Here is a 17,786-nt window from a genome sequence, read left to right on the forward strand (position 1 = left end):
TGGAGTTGGTACGAAGGATTTACTTACATTGTACTTGATCCTGCTGAAATAAATCTGCAGCTGACAATGAGAGAGGACAGAAACTGTCATGTGATGCTTCTCCTCAAGCTCATTATGGGTTTTGGATTTGTTTTGAGTATTTTTTCTTTTCCCTTTTTTCCCCTTTATGACCTTTGCGACTTTGGGATTACCCAGTGAACTCTTCACCATGAATGTAACTCTACAGACTTTGCTGCTGTTGGTGGTGGTGTGGTTATTTAATTTTTGTGACAGGGAAACAAATTCCTTTGAATAAACATAAAATAAGAAAGAAAGAAATTTTACTGAGCCAAAATACTGTGACGATTTTGGGGCCTTCAAACTTCTTTGAAGCAGTGGCAGTGAGATTCAGCAATTTCTCCCTATCTTCTGCATCATAAATGTCCTCTCAGCTACAAGAACAATCCCATGAGCATAATTTCTTTGTCATGAGCATGCTATGAAGGTGCACATATGAGTTGTGTCTTTCCATACTGTCAGCTTTAATTAATCATAAAGCAAAGTTAATCACAATTATAATGCATGTTCAGGATTCCGAACTCAACGACAGACATTTCACCGTGTGAATTAAACTTGGCTTCTCACACAGCACACGGGGCAGGACTTCGGACAAACCACACAACAAACAAGATAACAGAAGGGTGTAGGAAGTTAAGGAAACAAACCCAAAGTCAGTCTGTGGGCGCACGGTTGAGATAAGGCCTTGGTCCAGTCAGCTCTCTCCATATACTGCTTATTATGTTTAAGCAGTGAAGGATCTCAGTTCTCTTCAGAGATCAATTGGGCAGAGCCTTTGGCAGCAGATGCCTTTTTTAAGTGGCCATAGAGGGGTCATGGCTGAACAGTCTGACGATTTACAAAAATCCTCCCTTTTTAAAGGGATTCAGTCAGTCTTGGGCCCCTACAGACTTCCTCTGTTTCAGCTTATTATCAGCTAATGCTGGCCTTGGTGATATTTCATGCTGCACTACCCTTAACTGTTTACGTCATTGCTTGACACAGGTTCCCTACTTGACACGGGCTCCTGCTTGACCTGAGAGACTCCATTTTGCTCCCCACATTTTTATACCTAAATAAAGGCTCTCTTCTCCCTACATGCTGCTCCATCTACTGTCCCGAGGGTTCCCTGATGTTCTTCAGATTTCTGTTCCAATTCACTTTCTCAGTAAGGCATTTTCTGACCACCTTTCTTTTAAATTGCTGTCTCCTTCTTAGCACTCTATCCCCTTCCCTAAATTAATTTTCTTAATAGCACTATAACCATCTCATATATTATAAATATTGTTTCGTTTCAACTCTTTTAAGGCATAAGCCTAGATCAAACTCTATATTGGCATTTTCTAGAACATGCCCCCAAACCATTATTTCAGCCAGATTTAAAAGTGTTATTGTGATATGATTTATAATAAAAAATCTTTCTTTGACCTGTTCCTGGCAGAGAGCTCCAAAACTCTTGGAATTTCCTGTGATAAGAACTATAAAGGTGTCTTTTGTTATGTTAGTGAGGTGACTTTGGAAAAGCCCTTAGGTAAATTAAGGTTGGGGGGGGTGTAGGTTAGGGGAAGCAATTTTATGATTGGAGGGTTGGAACTTTAAGTAACACCACCCACTTCCACCCCCTCCCCCCACAACCTCAGGGGAAGGGAGAGGGGCTGGAGGTTGAATCAATAACGGTGGTGCCAATGATTGAATCAATCAGGCCTATGTAGTGAATCCTCCATAAAACCCCAAAGGACAGGGTTCAGAGAGTTCCAGGTTGTTGAACATACGGAGGTGCTGGGAGAGTGCCACACTTGGACCACGGATGCTCTAGGCCCCTTCTCCATGCCTTGCCCTCTATCTTTTTATAATAAACCAGCAATCTGGTAAGTTAACAGATTCTGAGTTCTGCCAGCTGCTCTAACAAATTAATGGACCCCAGGGAAGGGTCATGGGAACCTCTGATTTATAGCCAGTTGATCTGGGGTGGAGGTAACAACTTGGACTTGATTGAGACTAGCATCCTGAATTGGTGGGGGTCATTGGAACCTCCAGTCTGTATTCACTTGGTCAAAAGCACAGGTCAAAAGCAAGCCTGGGCTTGTAATTGGCATCTGGAGTGGGGACTTGGGGGAGGGAGTCTTGTAGGACTGAACACTCAACCCGTGGAATCTGATGCTGTGTCCTGGTAGATAGTGTCAGAATTGAGTTGAATCCTCAGACATTCTGCTAGGGTCTAGGAAATGCTTGGTGTTGCCAACACACTCGCAACACACATGTTGGAATTGGGTTCGGGAACCTAGTTTTCTATTACCTTGTCACAGAGTTAAATTTACCATTAGAGTATTGAAGCTTATGCTTCAGGCCCCTTCTAAAGACCAGTGAGAATATAGGAAGTTGCTGAGAGTTATGGTATTCGAGCTGTAAGGAGAAGAAAGGTTACCACCAGGAACATTTCTAAGGGAGCGTTTCTGGCATATTTCCTATAGAGAGCTCAGAAGAAAAAAGGTATAAATCTCTAAGAAATTTAAAGTGATGTTTAAATAAATATATACTATGTCATTAACTTTATATTTTATTTTGTATTATTTTCATAAAGATGGCTCCCAAATTGTAAAAACTTTAGGCTCCATAGAACCTACAGTCAGCCCTGCTTAGTAAAATAAGTTTGCTAAACATAGAACTAGAGAAAATGGAAAAGGTTTCCTTGATGCAGAATTTTGGAGGTACATGCCATGCAAATCTGCAATGTAAATCTCTTAGAGAAAGTTGAGATATACCGTATTTCTAAAATGTACACATCCACTGTTTCATAAAGCATCTTAAGCAATCAGTATGGCGGAAAATACTTTGGAAAGCTCTACTCTGGAAACTTGCCCACTCTCTGCTTCCTATTTCATTTCTATCAGAAAGGGTGAGCATTTCTTTAACAACTTCACTAACCCACTTTAAGTGGCTGGAATGTCACTTAATGAATTTTATATTTGAAGGAAATATGAAGTAGATCCTTTCTGAGATTGTTTGAACCCTGTGTGGCTAGCATGACTCTGGATGAAATAAGAAGAAAAGTAAAAACCTTGAACACAATCTAACCTGCCTACAGTAGTCACCATTTTAACCCTGATCAGTCTCCCACTGGTGAAGGAGATGGTAGTTGTTTTTCTGAAAAGAAGATTACCTGTGCCATGATCATATTTTCAGATTTAATCTGCATTTCCAAATTGCACTGCCCCTCTCAAGACTGACAGGTACCTAAAATAGTAATCTGAATGATACCTGAAAGGCATTTCACTGCAATTGCCAGTTGAAAACTATTGCAACCCTCTAAGAATAGTTTTTAAATAATTTCAAAATGTTTTAAGTTTCTAAATATAGAAAAGAATCATGACTCTTCATAATAGAATTAAACTAGATGAAACTCATTCTGAACTTTAGACACTAGATTAAACAGTTTAAATAGTTCTTCTGTGTTAGAAGAAAAAGTGTCTCACATAGTGGAAATGAAATTGTACTTTATCCACACCAGATGGCATTTTAAATAATATTTCCCATGAGAAACTGAGTGATAAATGTGTATGTGAGTGTGTGCATGTGAGTGTATGTGTGTGTGTATGTATGTGTTTGTGTGTGTGTGTGTGTGTGTGTGTGTGTGAGTTTATTAGAATCTCATGCCTTCGTATTTGGCTTTCTTCTGATGTACCATCCATTTTTTCTAACTTTTCATTTGAGTTCTATCACATTTACAGCATCTGCATTCACAAGATTACTCACTTCCGTAGCTCAGATTTCATGGCATTTAACAACTATAATTATACTTTTCAAGTGCTGTACCAATCTTCAGTATTACATTCACTGACAGGGATATTAGCTTTCAAAAATGCTGAAAAGATCATAGACGTTTCATTTGTAAAGATGGGCTGTACTTAATTTTGATGACAGTTATCTTGTTCATAACCACACTAAAAAGATCAATTTCATTAAAAGTATATTACAATTGGCAAATCTAAATGTGATAGGCTAAATTCTATCATCAAATTTGTAGAAATGGTCTTAGATATGTGTTACCTGGAGTTTTAAGAGGAGAGGTGATAAAAATGAAATTTTCCTACTTTTCTGGGTAAATATTGTTCAAGATTCAAAGATAAGGGGGCACCTGGATGGCTCAGTTGGTTAAGCATCAGACTTTGCCTTAGGTCATGATCTCATAGCTTGGTGAGTTTGAGCCCACATCAGGCTCTTGGCTCTTACAGCTCAGAGCCTGGACCCTGCCTCAGGTTCTGTGTCTCCCCCTTTCTCTGCCCCCCAAAAACATTAAAAAAACATTTTAAAAATAATAAAAGATAGGGTAAAATACATCCTGGTTTGCCTAGTATAACCCCAGTTTATGCCTGTTGTTTTAGCTTAATTATTACTATCATCCCCTTTCACTCTCAAAAATGTCTTGGTATAGATGATAAATGATATAGTCATCCTATTTACAAATAGTGACAATTCGATCTAATTCATTCAATTCTTTTTCCTACCTTCTTCTGATGCCTACTGTGTTACAAAGCTTGGATGGATTTAAAATAATAGTTTTTTTTTACATGTATACAATAAGATATGAAAAGTCAATTTTTAGTTTTACTTAAGTGTGTATGTCCTTAAGATAGAATAAAGTATATAGACTCACAAGGCAGATGACTGCATGTTATTTTTACACACTGCATCACCTTCACACATCAGATAGAATGTGTATATATCATATCTTGCTTATTATACCATCATGGATTTTAGGGCATCAGTAAAGACAAAATTTCCTGCTCTCTAAATTAAGAAAAATCTGTATAATGTAAAACTTGCTATAACTTTTTTTTGCTGAGAAAAGTAAGATTGTTCAGTAAGGACAATTGAAATTTAAATCAAACAGCTATTCTGTTGTTTTGTTGTTGCAAATTTGATGTAATGATAATGTTTCAGCAACACTAACAGCACTAACATAGTGTGATTGCAGACTAGTAAGTGGTTTATAATTATTCTCCTTGCACAATCACTTCCTTGATTAATGATGATAGAATTCTTGGACTCTGTGTCATAGTTTATTTTTCCATTTTTTAAAACATAGAAATATAAAAAATAATATCTAAATGGTTCATATTTCCACCAACCAGATAACTAATACCTCTTAATATTTAAATATCTCACACACATTAAAATTACATTTTTATATGTGGTGTATTTGTTATTATTGTAATATAACACATTATTGCATAAAATGTTAGCAGCTTAAAACACAGACTTTTATTATTTCCCAGTTCTGGGGTCAGGAATTAAGAAGTGGCTTAGCTGGTTGGTTCTGGCTCAGGATCTCTCATAAGGTTGCAGACAATCTATAGGCCAGAGAGCTGTGGTCATCTAAAGACTTTACTAGGACTGTAGGATACATTTTCAACATGGCTTCCTCATATGCCTTAATTCCTTGCTGTTTGCTGGCAGTAGGCCTTTATTCCTTGCCATGGGACTTCTTAATAGGACTGGTTGAATGTCTTTAAGATGAGTAAGAGGCTTTCCCTAGAGCAAGGGATCCAAGAGATCCAAGAAGAATACTGTAAAATGCCTTGTGTTACCTAGTCTTATAAGTTACACAACATCATTTCTGTAATATTCTATTAATTAGAAAGAACGCACTAAATCCAGCCCACACTCAATGGCAGAGGACTTAATCTTGACCTCTTGAAGTGAGGAATATCAAAGGATTTATGGACATATTTAAAAACCACCATATATGGTAAAAATGTAGGAAGCTACTGCAAAGTGGAAACTGGATGGAAACCATGAAACATTGCTGTGAGAAATTAAAGAAGATCTAAGCAAATGGAAAGTTATACTATATTCAGAGATTGGACACTCAATACTGTTATGATTTTAATTTGAAATAGTTTTATATATCTAATGTTATCACAATAAAAACCCAGTAATCTTTCTTATAGAAATTGACAAGATGACTCCTAAATTATGATGGAAATGCAAAAGGCCTATCACAGCAAGATTAACCAAGAATAAAATTGGAAAACACAACACTAATACACTTCAAGATTTAATATGTAGTTATATTAACTAGGACAAGAGTGTTCTCAGCGTAAAGAGAGAGAAATAATTCAGTAAAACAGAACACAAAGTCTAGAAAGAGACAGGTATAATATCACTTAATTTTTAGTGAAAGTGCCAAGTAATTTAATTTTTGTTTCCTGGATTCTTAACTATTATTATAAGTATTTTCCATGCTGTTACTAATTATTTAAACGTATTTTATTGATGGTATATTATAATTTCATGTGAATGTTCTAAAATTTGTCAGATTCTTTTCTACCTGAAAGCATACCCAATCATCTGCTTTTCTACCTGAAAGCATACCCAATCATCTTGCTGTGCAAGCCACTTGACTTATAAAGGTGTACGTGTTTGTATGTGCATTTATGTGTATTCCTTCCCCTATTTATTATTTTGCATTGTGATTATTTCCACATTTGGTTAAAGAGATTTAGTTTTATGGTACTTATAACACATTGAAAAATTGTTTTATGGATTTTTCAAATTTTCATTGCCATGGGTAATGTAAGAGAATGAGTTTCTCTTGTACCTCTTCTTAGTTTTCATCATTCATATTTGCATGACTTAATAACGTGTGCTTGAATATTTCTTCACGTCAGTTATCAAGCTAGTTTTAAAAATATGTATTCATGACTTTAAAAAAACACGCAATACAATTTTATTGATTTTAGTCACCATGCTGAAATTAGCATTTCCATGACCCATTCATTTTACAATTGGAAGTTTGTACCTCTTGATTCCCCTCCTCCCACCCATTTTGCCTACCTCCCATCACCTTCCCCTCTGGCAATCACCAGTCTTCTCTCTGTTTCTACAGATTTGGTTTTGTTGGCTTATTTTCTTTTTTAGATTCTATGTATAAGTGAATATATGGTATTTGTCTTTCTCTGTCTGATTTATTTCGCTTTACATCATACTTTTAAGGTCCATCCATGTTGTCCCAAATAGCAGATTTCATTCTTTTTTATGGCTGAATGTATACCACATCTTCTTTATTCATCCATTTACAGACTTAATTTATTATCCATTTATGGTTGCCTCCATATCTTATTGTAAACACTGCTGTGGTGAACATAAGGTTCATAATTATTTTTAAATTAGTGTTTTTGTTTTCTTTGGATGAATACCTGAAAGTGGAATTTCTGGATTACATGGTATTTCTACCTTTAATTTTTTGAGGAAACTCCATACTGCTATCTGTAATGGCTACATCAATTTAGATTTCAACCAATAGTGCATGAGGGTTCATTTTTCTCCACATTCTTTTCACAGATGGCTATTTCTTGTATTTTTGATGATAACCATTCTGATGGGTGTGAGGGTGATATATCACATTATGGTTTTGATTTACATTTCCTTGAATATTTGTGATGTTGAGCATCTTTTCATGTGCCTGTTGGTCATCTGTATGTTTTCTTTAGAAAAATGTCTATTCCAATCTTCTGCCATTTTTATATTGGATTGTTTCCTTTTTTTCCTTTGATAAAGAGTTGTGGGAGTTCTTTATATGTTTTAGATATTAACCCCTAAATGTATATATGATTTTCAAATACCGTCTTTTTTGTCTTTTATTTTGTCCATGGTTTCCTTTACTATGAAGAAGCTTTTTAGTTTGGTGTAATTCCATTTATTTATTTTTGTTTTTATCGCCTTTGCCTTTGGAGTGATATCCAAACAGTCATCACAAAGATTGATGTCAATCTATGTTTTCTTCCATGAGTTTTATGGTTTTAGTTATTACATTCAAGCACTTCATCCCCTTTAAGTAATTTTTGTGTATGGTGTCAGATAATGTTCCAGTATCCAAACAATCATCACAAAGATTGATGTTCATCTATGTTTTCTTCTATGAGTTTTATGGTTTTAGGTATTAATTCAAGCACTTGGTGTCAGATAATGTTCCATCTGACTATGGTGTCAGATAATGTTCCAATATCCAAACAATCATCACAAAGATTGATGTCCACCTATGTTTTCTTCCATGAGTTTTATGGTTTTAGGTATTACATTCAAGCACTTAATCCCCTTTAAGTAATTTTTGTGTATGGTGTCAGATAATGTTCCAGTTGCATTCTTTTGTATGTGGCTGTTCAGTTTTTCTATTAGCATTCATTGAAGACACTGTCCTTTTGCCATTTTGTAGTCTTTATTCCTTTGTCATAAATTAATACCATATATGTGTAGGAATATTTCTGGGCTTTCTGTTCTGTTCCACTGATCTATGTGTTTGTTTTTATACAGTATGATACTACTTTTATTACTATAGCTTTGTAACATAGTTAATTTTTTTAAATGTTTATTTATTTTTGAGAGAGAGAGATTGCAAGCAGACAAGGGCAGAGAGAGAGGGAGATACAAAATCTGAAGTAGGCTCCAGGCTCTGTGTGGACATCTCAGAGCCTGACACAGGCTCGAACCCATGAACCGTGGGATCATGACCTGAGCCGAAGTTGAACACTTAACTGACTGAGCCACCCAGACATAGTAATGTAGTTTAAAACCAGGAAGCATGATGCCTCCAGCTTTGTTCTTTTTTAAGATTGCTTTGGCTATTCAGTATCTCTCATGGTTTTATGCAACTTTTCAGTTTGTTCTATTTCTGTGAAAAATGCCATTGGAATTGTGATATTGTATTGAACCTGTAGTTTGGTTTGGGTAATACAGACGTTTTGACAATATTAATTCTTCTAATCAGTTAGCATGGAATACCTTTCCGTTTATTTTTGTCTTGTTCAGTTTCTTTCATCATTGTCAGGGTTTTCAGTATACAGGTCTTTCACCTTCTTGTTAAATTTATTCTGAAGAATTCTATTATTTTCGGTGCAATTGTAAATGGGATTATTTTCTTTTTTTTAATTTTCTTTTTTTATTTTTTTTAATTTACATCCAAATTAGTTAGCATATAGTGCAACAATGATTTCAGGAATAGATTCCTTAGTGCCCCTTACCCATTTAGAACATCCCCTTCCACAACCCCTTCAGTAACCCTCAGTTTGTTCTCCGTATTTATGGGTCTCTTCTGTTTTGTCCCCCTCCCTGTTTTTATATTATTTTTGTTTCCCTTCCCTATGTTCATCTGTTTTTCTCTTAAAGTCCTCATATGAGGGAAGTCATATGGTTTTTGTCTTTCTCTGACTGACTAATTTCACTTAACATAATACCCTCCAGTTCCATCCACTTAGTTGCAAATGGCAAGATTTCATTCGTTTTCATTGCCAAGTAAAACTCCATTGTATATATATACCACATCTTCTTTATCCATTCATCCATCGCCGGACATTTGGGCTCTTTCCATACTTTGGCTGTTGTTGAGAGTGCTGCTATAAACATGGGGGTGCATGTGTCCCTTCGAACCAGCACACCTGTAATCCCTTGGATAAATGCCTAGTAGTGCAATTGCTGGGTCATAGGGTAGTTCTATTTTTAGTTTTCTGAGGAACCTCCATACCATTTTCCAGAGTGGCTGCACCAGCTTGCATTCCCACCAACAATGCAAAAGAGATCCTCTTTTTCCGCATCCTCACCAACATCTGTTGCTGTTAATGTTAGCCATTCTGACAGGTGTGAGGTGGTATCTCATTGTGGTTTTGATTTGTATTTCCCTGATGAAGAGTGACGTTGAGCATTTTTTCATGTGTCGGTTGGCCATCTGGATGTCTTCTTTGGAGAAGTGTCTATTCACATCTTTTGCCCATTTCTTCACTGGGTTATTTGTTTTTTGGGTGTTGAGTTTGATCGGTTCTTTATAGATTTTGGATACCAACCCTTTATCTGATATGTCGTTTGCAAATATCTTCTCTCATTCTGTTGGTTGCCTTTTAGTTTTGCAGACTGTTTCCTTCTGTGCAGAAGCTTTTTATTTTGATGAGGTCCCAGTAGTTCATTTTTGCTTTTGTTTCTCTTGCCTCCAGAGACGTGTTGAGTAAGAAGTTGCTGCGGCCAAGATCAAAGAGGTTTTTGCCTGCTTTCTCCTCAAGGATTTTGATGGCTTGCTGTCTTGCATTTAGGTCTTTCATCCATTTTGAGTTTATTTTTGTGTATGGTGTAAGAAAGTGGTCCAGGTTCATTCTTCTACATGTCACTGTCCAGTTTTCCCAGCACCACTTGCTGAAGAGACTGTCTTTATTCCATTGAATATTCTTTCCTGCTTTGTCAAAGATTAGTTGGCCATACGTTTGTGGATCCGTTTCTGGGTTCTCTATTCTGTTCCATTGATCTGTGTCTGTTCTTGTGCCAGTACCATACTGTCTTAATGATTGCAGCTTTGTAGTATACTTTGAAGTCTGGGATCATGATGACTCCTGCTTTGGTTTTCTTTTTCAAGATTGCTTTGGCTATTTGGGGTCTTTTCTGGTTCCATACCAATTTTAAGATTATTTGTTCTAGCTCTGTGAAGAATTCTGGTGTTATTTTGATAGGGATTGCATTGAATATGTAGATTGCTTTGGGTAGTATCGACATTTTAACAATATTTGTTCTTCCTATCCAGGAGCATGGAATCTTTTTCCATTTTTTTGTGTCTTCTTCAATTTCTTTCATAAGCTTTCTATAGTTTTCAGTGTATAGGTTTTTCACCTCTTTGGTTAGATTTATTCCTAGGTATTTTATGGGTTTTGGTGCCACTTTACATGGGATTGATTCCTTGATTTCTCTTTCTGTCGCTTCATTGTTGGTGTATAGGAATGCAACCAATTTCTGTGCATTGATTTTATATCCTGCAACTTTGCTGAATTCATGAATCAGCTCTAGTAGTTTTTTGGTGGAATATCTTGGGTTTTCCCTATAGAGTATCATGTCATCTGTGAAGACTGAAAGTTTGACCTCCTCCTGGCCAATTTGGATGCCTTTTATTTCTTTGTGTTGTCTGATTGCAGAGGCTAAGACTTCCAATACTATGTTGAATAACAGTGGCGAGAGTGGACGTACTGTCTTGTTCCTGACCTTAGGGGGAAAGCTCTCAGCTTTTCCCCATTGAGGATGGTATTAGCGTTGGGTCGTTCATATATGGCTTTTATGATCTCGAGGTTAGCTCCTTCTATCCCTACTTTCTTGAGGGGTTTTATCAACAAAGGATGCTGTATTTTGTCAAATGCTTTCTCTGCAACTATTGAGAGGATCATATGGTTCTTGTCCTTTCTTTTGTTGATGAGATGAATCACATTAATTGTTTTGTGGATATTGAACCAGCCCTGCATCCCAGGTATAAATCCCACTTGGTTGTGGTGAATAATTTTTTTAATGTATTGTTGGAGCTGGTTGGCTAGTATCTTGTTGAGTATTTTTGCATCCATGTTCATCAGGGAAATTGGTCTGTAGTTCTCCTTTTTCGTGGAGTCTTTGTCTGGTTTTGGAATCAAGGTGATGCTAGCTTCATAGAAAGAGTTTGGAAGTTTTCCTTCCATTTCTACTTTTTGGAACACTTTCAAGAGAATAGGTGTTAACTCTTCCTTAAATGTTTGGCAGAATTCCCCTGGAAAGCCATCTGGCCCTGGACTCGTATTTTGGGAGATTTTTGATTACTAAGTCGATTTCCTTCCTGGTTATAGGTCTGTTCAAATTTTCTATTTCTTCCTGTTCACTTTTGGTAGTGTATATGTTTCTAGGAATCTGTCCATTTCTTCCAGATTGCTCATTTTATTGGCATATAATTGCTCAAAATATTCTCTTATAACTGTTTTTATTTCTGCTGTGTTGGTTGTGATCTCTACTCTTTCATTCTGGATTTTATTTATTTGGGTCTTTTCCTTTTTCTTTTTGATCAAACTGGTTAGTGGCTTATCACTTTTGTTAATTCTTTCAAAGAGCCAGCTTCTGGTTTCATTGATCTGTTCTACTGTTTTTTTGGTTTTGATAGCATCAATTTCTGCTCTAATCTTTATTATATCCTGTCTTCTGCTGGCTTGGGGTTTTATTTGCTGTTCTTTTTCCAGCTCCTTAAGGTGTAAGGTTAGGTTGTGTGTCTGAGATCTTTCTTCCTTCTTCAGGAAGGCCTGGATTGCTATATACTTTCCTCTTATGACCGCCTTTGCTGCATCCCAGAGGTTTTGGGTTGTGGTGTTATCATTTTCATTGGCTTCATATACTTCTTAATTTCCTCCTTAACTTCTTGGTTAGCCCATTCATTCTTTAGTATGATGTTCTTCAGTCTCCAAGTATGTGTTACCTTTCCAAATTTTTTCTTGTGGTTGATTTTGAGTTTCATAGCGTTGTAGTCTGAAAATATGCACAGTATGATCTTAATTTTTTGTACTTACTTAGGGCAGATTTGTGTCCCAGTATATGGTCTATTCTGAAGAATGTTCCATGTGCGCTGGAGAAGAATGTATATTCTGGTGCTTTAGGATGAAATGTTCTGAATATATCTGTTAAGTCCATCTGGTCCAGTGTGTCTTTCAAAGCCATTGTTTCCTTGTTGATTTTCTGATTAGATGATCTGTCCATTGCTGTGAGTGGGGTGTTGAAGTCTCCTACTATAATGGTATTACTGTGGATGAGTTTCTTAATGTTTGTGATTAATTGATTTATATATTTGGGTGCTCTCACATTTGGTGCATAAATATTTACAATTGTTAGGTCTTCTTGGTGGACAGACCCCTTGATTATGATGTAATGCCCTTCTGCATCTCTTGATACAGCCTTTATTTTAAAGTCTAGATTGTCTAATATAAGTATGGCTACTCTGGCTTTCTTTTGTTGACAATTAGCATGATAGATGGTTCTCCATTCCCTTACTTTCAATCTGAAGGTGTCTTTCGGTCTAAAGTGGGTCTCTTGTAAACAGCATATAGATGGATCTTGTTTTCTTCTCCATTCTGTTACCCTATGTCTTTTGATTGGAGCATTGAGTCCATTGATGTTTAGAGTGAGTATTGAAAGATATGAATTTATTGCCATTATGATGCTTGTAGAGTTGGAGTTTGGTGATGTTCTCTGGTCCTTTCTAATCTTTGTTGCTTTCCATATATATATATATATGTATATGTATTAAATATTTATTTAGTATTTAGTATTAGACTATTTAGTATATAATACATATACATATATATATATTTTTTTTTTTTCATCTTTTCTCACCTCAGAGAGTCCTCCTTAAAATTTATTGCAGGGCTGGTTTAGTGGTCACAAACTCCTTTAATTTTGTTTGTCTGGGAAACTTTTAACCTCTCCTTCTATTTTGAATGCCAGCCTTGCTGGATAAAGAATTCTTGGCTGCATATTTTTCTGATTCAGCACACTTGATATATCCTGCCACTCTTTTCTGCCTGCCAAGTTTCTGTGGAGAGGTCTGCTGCAAACCTGATCTGTCTTCCCTTGTAGCTTAGGGACTTTTTTTTCCCTTGCTGCGTTCATGATTCTCTCCTTGCCTGAGTATTTTGTGAATTTGACCACGATATGCCTTGTTGATGGTTGGTTTTTGTTGAATCTAATGGGGTCCTCTGTGCTTCCTGGATTTTGATGTCTGTGTCTTTCCCCAGGTTAGGAAAGTTTTCTGCTATGATTTGCTCACATAACCCTTCTACCCCTATTTCTCTCTCTTCCTCTTCTGGGACCCCTATGATTCTGATGTTGTTCCTTTTAATGAATCACTGATTTCTCTAATTCTTAAACTGTGCTCTTTTGCCTTCATCTCCCTCTTTTTTTCTGCTTCATTATTCTCTGTAAGTCTGTCCTCTATATCGCTGATTCTCTGTTCTGCCTCATCCATCCTTGCCTCCACTGCATCCATCCATGATTGCAGCTCAGCTATAGCATTTTTAATTTCATTGTGACTATTTTTTACTTCTTTTATCTCTGAAGAAAGGGATTCTAATCTACTTTTGACTCCAGCTAGTATTCTTTTCGTGATTCTAAATTGTGTGTCATACATCTTGTTTGTATCTGTGTTGGTTAATTCCCTGGCTGTCGTTTCTTCGTGCTGTTTGTTTTGGGGTGCATTACTTCATTTTGTCATTTTGAAGGGACAGTAGGATTAATGAGGTAGAAAAAATAAAATAAAAAAATTAATATAAAAAATTAAAATTAAAAAATTAAAAACACACACAGACACACAAAAAATCGAATAAATGATGCTGGATCCTAGGTGTGGTTTAGTCTGGGTGTTGAAAGTGGTTTGACAGATTAGAGAAAACAAAAGGGGGGGAGGAAAAAAAGGAAATTGAGAATTTGAAAAGATGAGTACACTGAAATAGACTAAAATGAGATGATCGGAGTAAAATAGTATATGAAAAAATATACACAAACAATATAGTAGAAAAAAATTAAAGAAAATATTTTTAATAAAAATTAAAAATAAAAATGAATTTTTTCTTTTTCTGTATTCAGGAAAAAGAAAAGAAACAAAAAAGAGAAGAAGGATAAAAGTAAAGAAGAAATAATGTAAATCCTTTGAAAAAAAAAAAGCTAATACACTGTAGTAGACTAAAATAAAATGATGGAAGTAAAGTAAAATTTGAAAAAATTTACATAAAAATATAATAATAAAAATTAAAGAAAAATATTTTCAATAAAAACTGAAAGTAAAAATGAATGTTTTCTCTTTCTGTATTCAAGAAAAGAAGTGTAAAAGAGAAAAAAAGAAGAAAGAAAGAAAATTTAATAGATGGACCTGCTAAAGTAGGACTGAAATTACTTTGTTTTCCCCTAGAAGTCAGACTATTTAGTGCTTTATAGTCCATAAACCAATCAGGTGGTGAGACTTATGTTCTTTTTTTTTTTTTAATGTTTATTTATTCTGGAGAGAGAGAAAGAGCATGAGCAGGGGAGGGGCAGAGAGAGAGGGAGACACAGAATCTGAAGCAGGATCCAGGTTCTGAGCTGTCAGCACAGAGCCTGATGTGGGGCCCGAACTCATGAACCATGAGATCATGACCTGAGCTGAAGCAGGAAGCCTAACCAACTGAGCCACTCAGGTGCCCCAAGATTTATGTTCTTGAAGAGAGAAGTTGGCCCAGTTGAGTGGGGCTCAGTGCAATGCCTCCGTTCTCCACTAGATGGTACTGGTAGCCTACTGGGGTAGAGTGTTGCATGGTTTGTAGGTGCCTATGCACATGCACAGGAGAGGTGAAAATGGCGCCACCCTACTACCCAGTCTCTGGTTTTGGAACTCTTCTCCTGGATCAGCAATCGCATACCTGTCCTCTGTCTTCAGCTCTCGTCCACTCCCCACGTTTTCACTCTCCGTGGCCAGGCCCCAAGCAGTACCAGTCTCTGAGTTTTGTCTCAGATGCTGCTGTTTTCCCTGGCCCCTTACTTCTGAAGGACTGTGGCTTTGACCTGTTCTGCCTCTCTGCAGGAGGGTCTCACCAGGCAATGGCCAAATGCCGGCTGCACCCAGGAATGCCTGCTGGACCCTGCTGCTGCCGGTGCCCAGAGACTGAGGCCAGTTGCAAGCCTGCCCCAGAAAAAGTTCGTGAGATAGTGTAACAGCAGCGTTTCAGGGATTATTGAAAATCACAGAACACATCTGGCACCAGACTTCACCCTTAATGACCTTGTTCCAGCACCAGCGAATGTGGCTGTTTTCTGGGGTCTCCTGGGACCAGGTGGCTTCAACAGTCTCTATCAAATGTCCTTCCAGCAGTGGAACTGCTTTTCCCTGTGCGGCCCAAGAACCTCCTGGACCCCACTCTGCTCCTGGGGATTCGCCCTTCCCACCAGAGCACTGCCAGGTATCGAGCTGCAGAGTTGCAGACTCTACAGTCCTCTTGTTTACAGTCTTAATGGAATTTAAACCCTCTCCTTTCTCCTTTCTCCCTTTTTAGTTTAGTTTCTGTGGCTGTTTCTACTTTCTCTCCAGCTGCTTTTGGGGAGGGGTGCTTTTCCCATATTCTCCCCCTACCCCAGTCTCCGTCCTCTCTTTGCTCACAAAAGCACCTCCCTTCCTGCTCCTTCTCGCTCCCCAAGTTCACCTCTCTGCACCACGTAGCTGCTGAATATTGTTGTTCAGGTTGTGAAGATTCTTGTGTTAATCCTCCAATCCATTTTCTTGGTGTGTAGGAGGGTTTAGTGTTGGTCTGGCCCTATTTCATGGATGCAAGACACACAAAAAACTTCCATGCTGTTCCGACATCTTGGCTTCTCCAAATGGGATTATTTTTTCTTAATTTCTCTTTCTGATAGTTAGTTCATTGTTGATGTATAGAAATGCAACTGATCTTTGTATAGTGATTTTGTGGGTTTTTAAAATTTTTTTCTTTTCTCTCTCTCTCTCTTTTTTTTAAAGAGAGAGAGAGAGAGAGAGCGAGCATGCAAGTTAGGGAAAGGGGCAGAGGGAGAGAGAGAGAGAGAGAGAGAATCCTAATGGGGCTGCATGCTCAGTGCAGAGCCCAAAGCAGGCCATAATCCCATGACTCTGGGATCATGAACAAACTCAAAATCAAGAATCAGACACTCAACCAACTGAGCCACCCAGGCACCCTGTTGTATATTGATTTAGCACTCTGCAACATTACTGAAAATATTTATTAGTTCTCATAGTTTTTTGATAGAGTCTTTAGGATTTTGTATACATAAAATCATGTCCACACAAGGTGACAATTTTACATATTCCTTTCAAATTTGAGATCTTTTATTTCTTTTGTTGTGCAATTGTTGTTCCTGGGACTTCAATATTGTGTTGAATGAAAATTGCTGGAATGGGCATTCTTATCTTGTTTCTAATCTTAAAGAACAATATTATAGCTAGCTTTTCACTCTTGAGTATGAAATTAGCTGTGGGTTTTTCATATATGGCCTTTAATGTATCCCTAACTAATTTTTGTAGTTACAGTTATTTTTACTACTTTTGTCTTTTCTTCAGACTATCTGTATATGTGATTAATCCACTACCTTACCATATTTACCTTTACTTTCACATATTTTCTGTTAGTAATTAGTGCCCTTTTATTATCTTATTATCTTTATAATCTTAAAAAAGTCCCTGTAACATTTCTGTAAGGCCCATTTAGTAGAGATGAATTCCTTTAGCTTATTTTGAATACTCTTTATCACTCCTTCAATTTTGAATGATTACCTTGATAGAGCATTCTTTGTTGGAACATTCTGTTTCATCACTCTGAAATCAGTACTCTTTATCAGCAGGGGATATGTTCTAAGACACCCAGTGGATGCCTGAAACCATGGATCATACCGAACTCTATGTATACTATTTTTTACCTGCATATAAATACCTGTGATAAGGTTAAATTATAAATTTGGCACAGTAAGAGATTAACAGCAATAACTAATAATAAAATGGAACATTTAACAATATAAGGTATGTGAATATGGTCTCTTTCTTTCTCTTGCAAGCAAAATATTTTACTCTGCTCACCCTTCTCTTGTCATGATGTGAGATGACAAAATGTCTATGTGATGAGATGAAGTGAGGTGAATGATCTAGGCTTTGTGACATAGTGTTAGGCTACTGATGACCTGATGATATGTCAGAAGGAAGATCACCCAGTTCCAGACTGGTTGACTGCAGGTAACTGAAAATGTAGAAAGAGAAATTGCAGGGAAGTGTGAAACTACTGTATCATGTCACATTTTTTGGCTTGCAAAATTTTTATTGAGAATTCTGCTGATAGTCTTATGGGTGTTTCCTTGTATAGAACAAGTTATTTTCCTTTTGCTGCTTTTAAGATTCTTTCCTTAACTTTTGACATTTTATTTGCAAAATGTCTTGGTGTGGATCTTTT

This window comes from Prionailurus viverrinus, chromosome B2, assembly GCF_022837055.1.
Source record: "Prionailurus viverrinus isolate Anna chromosome B2, UM_Priviv_1.0, whole genome shotgun sequence".
Lineage (NCBI taxonomy): Eukaryota > Metazoa > Chordata > Mammalia > Carnivora > Felidae > Prionailurus > Prionailurus viverrinus.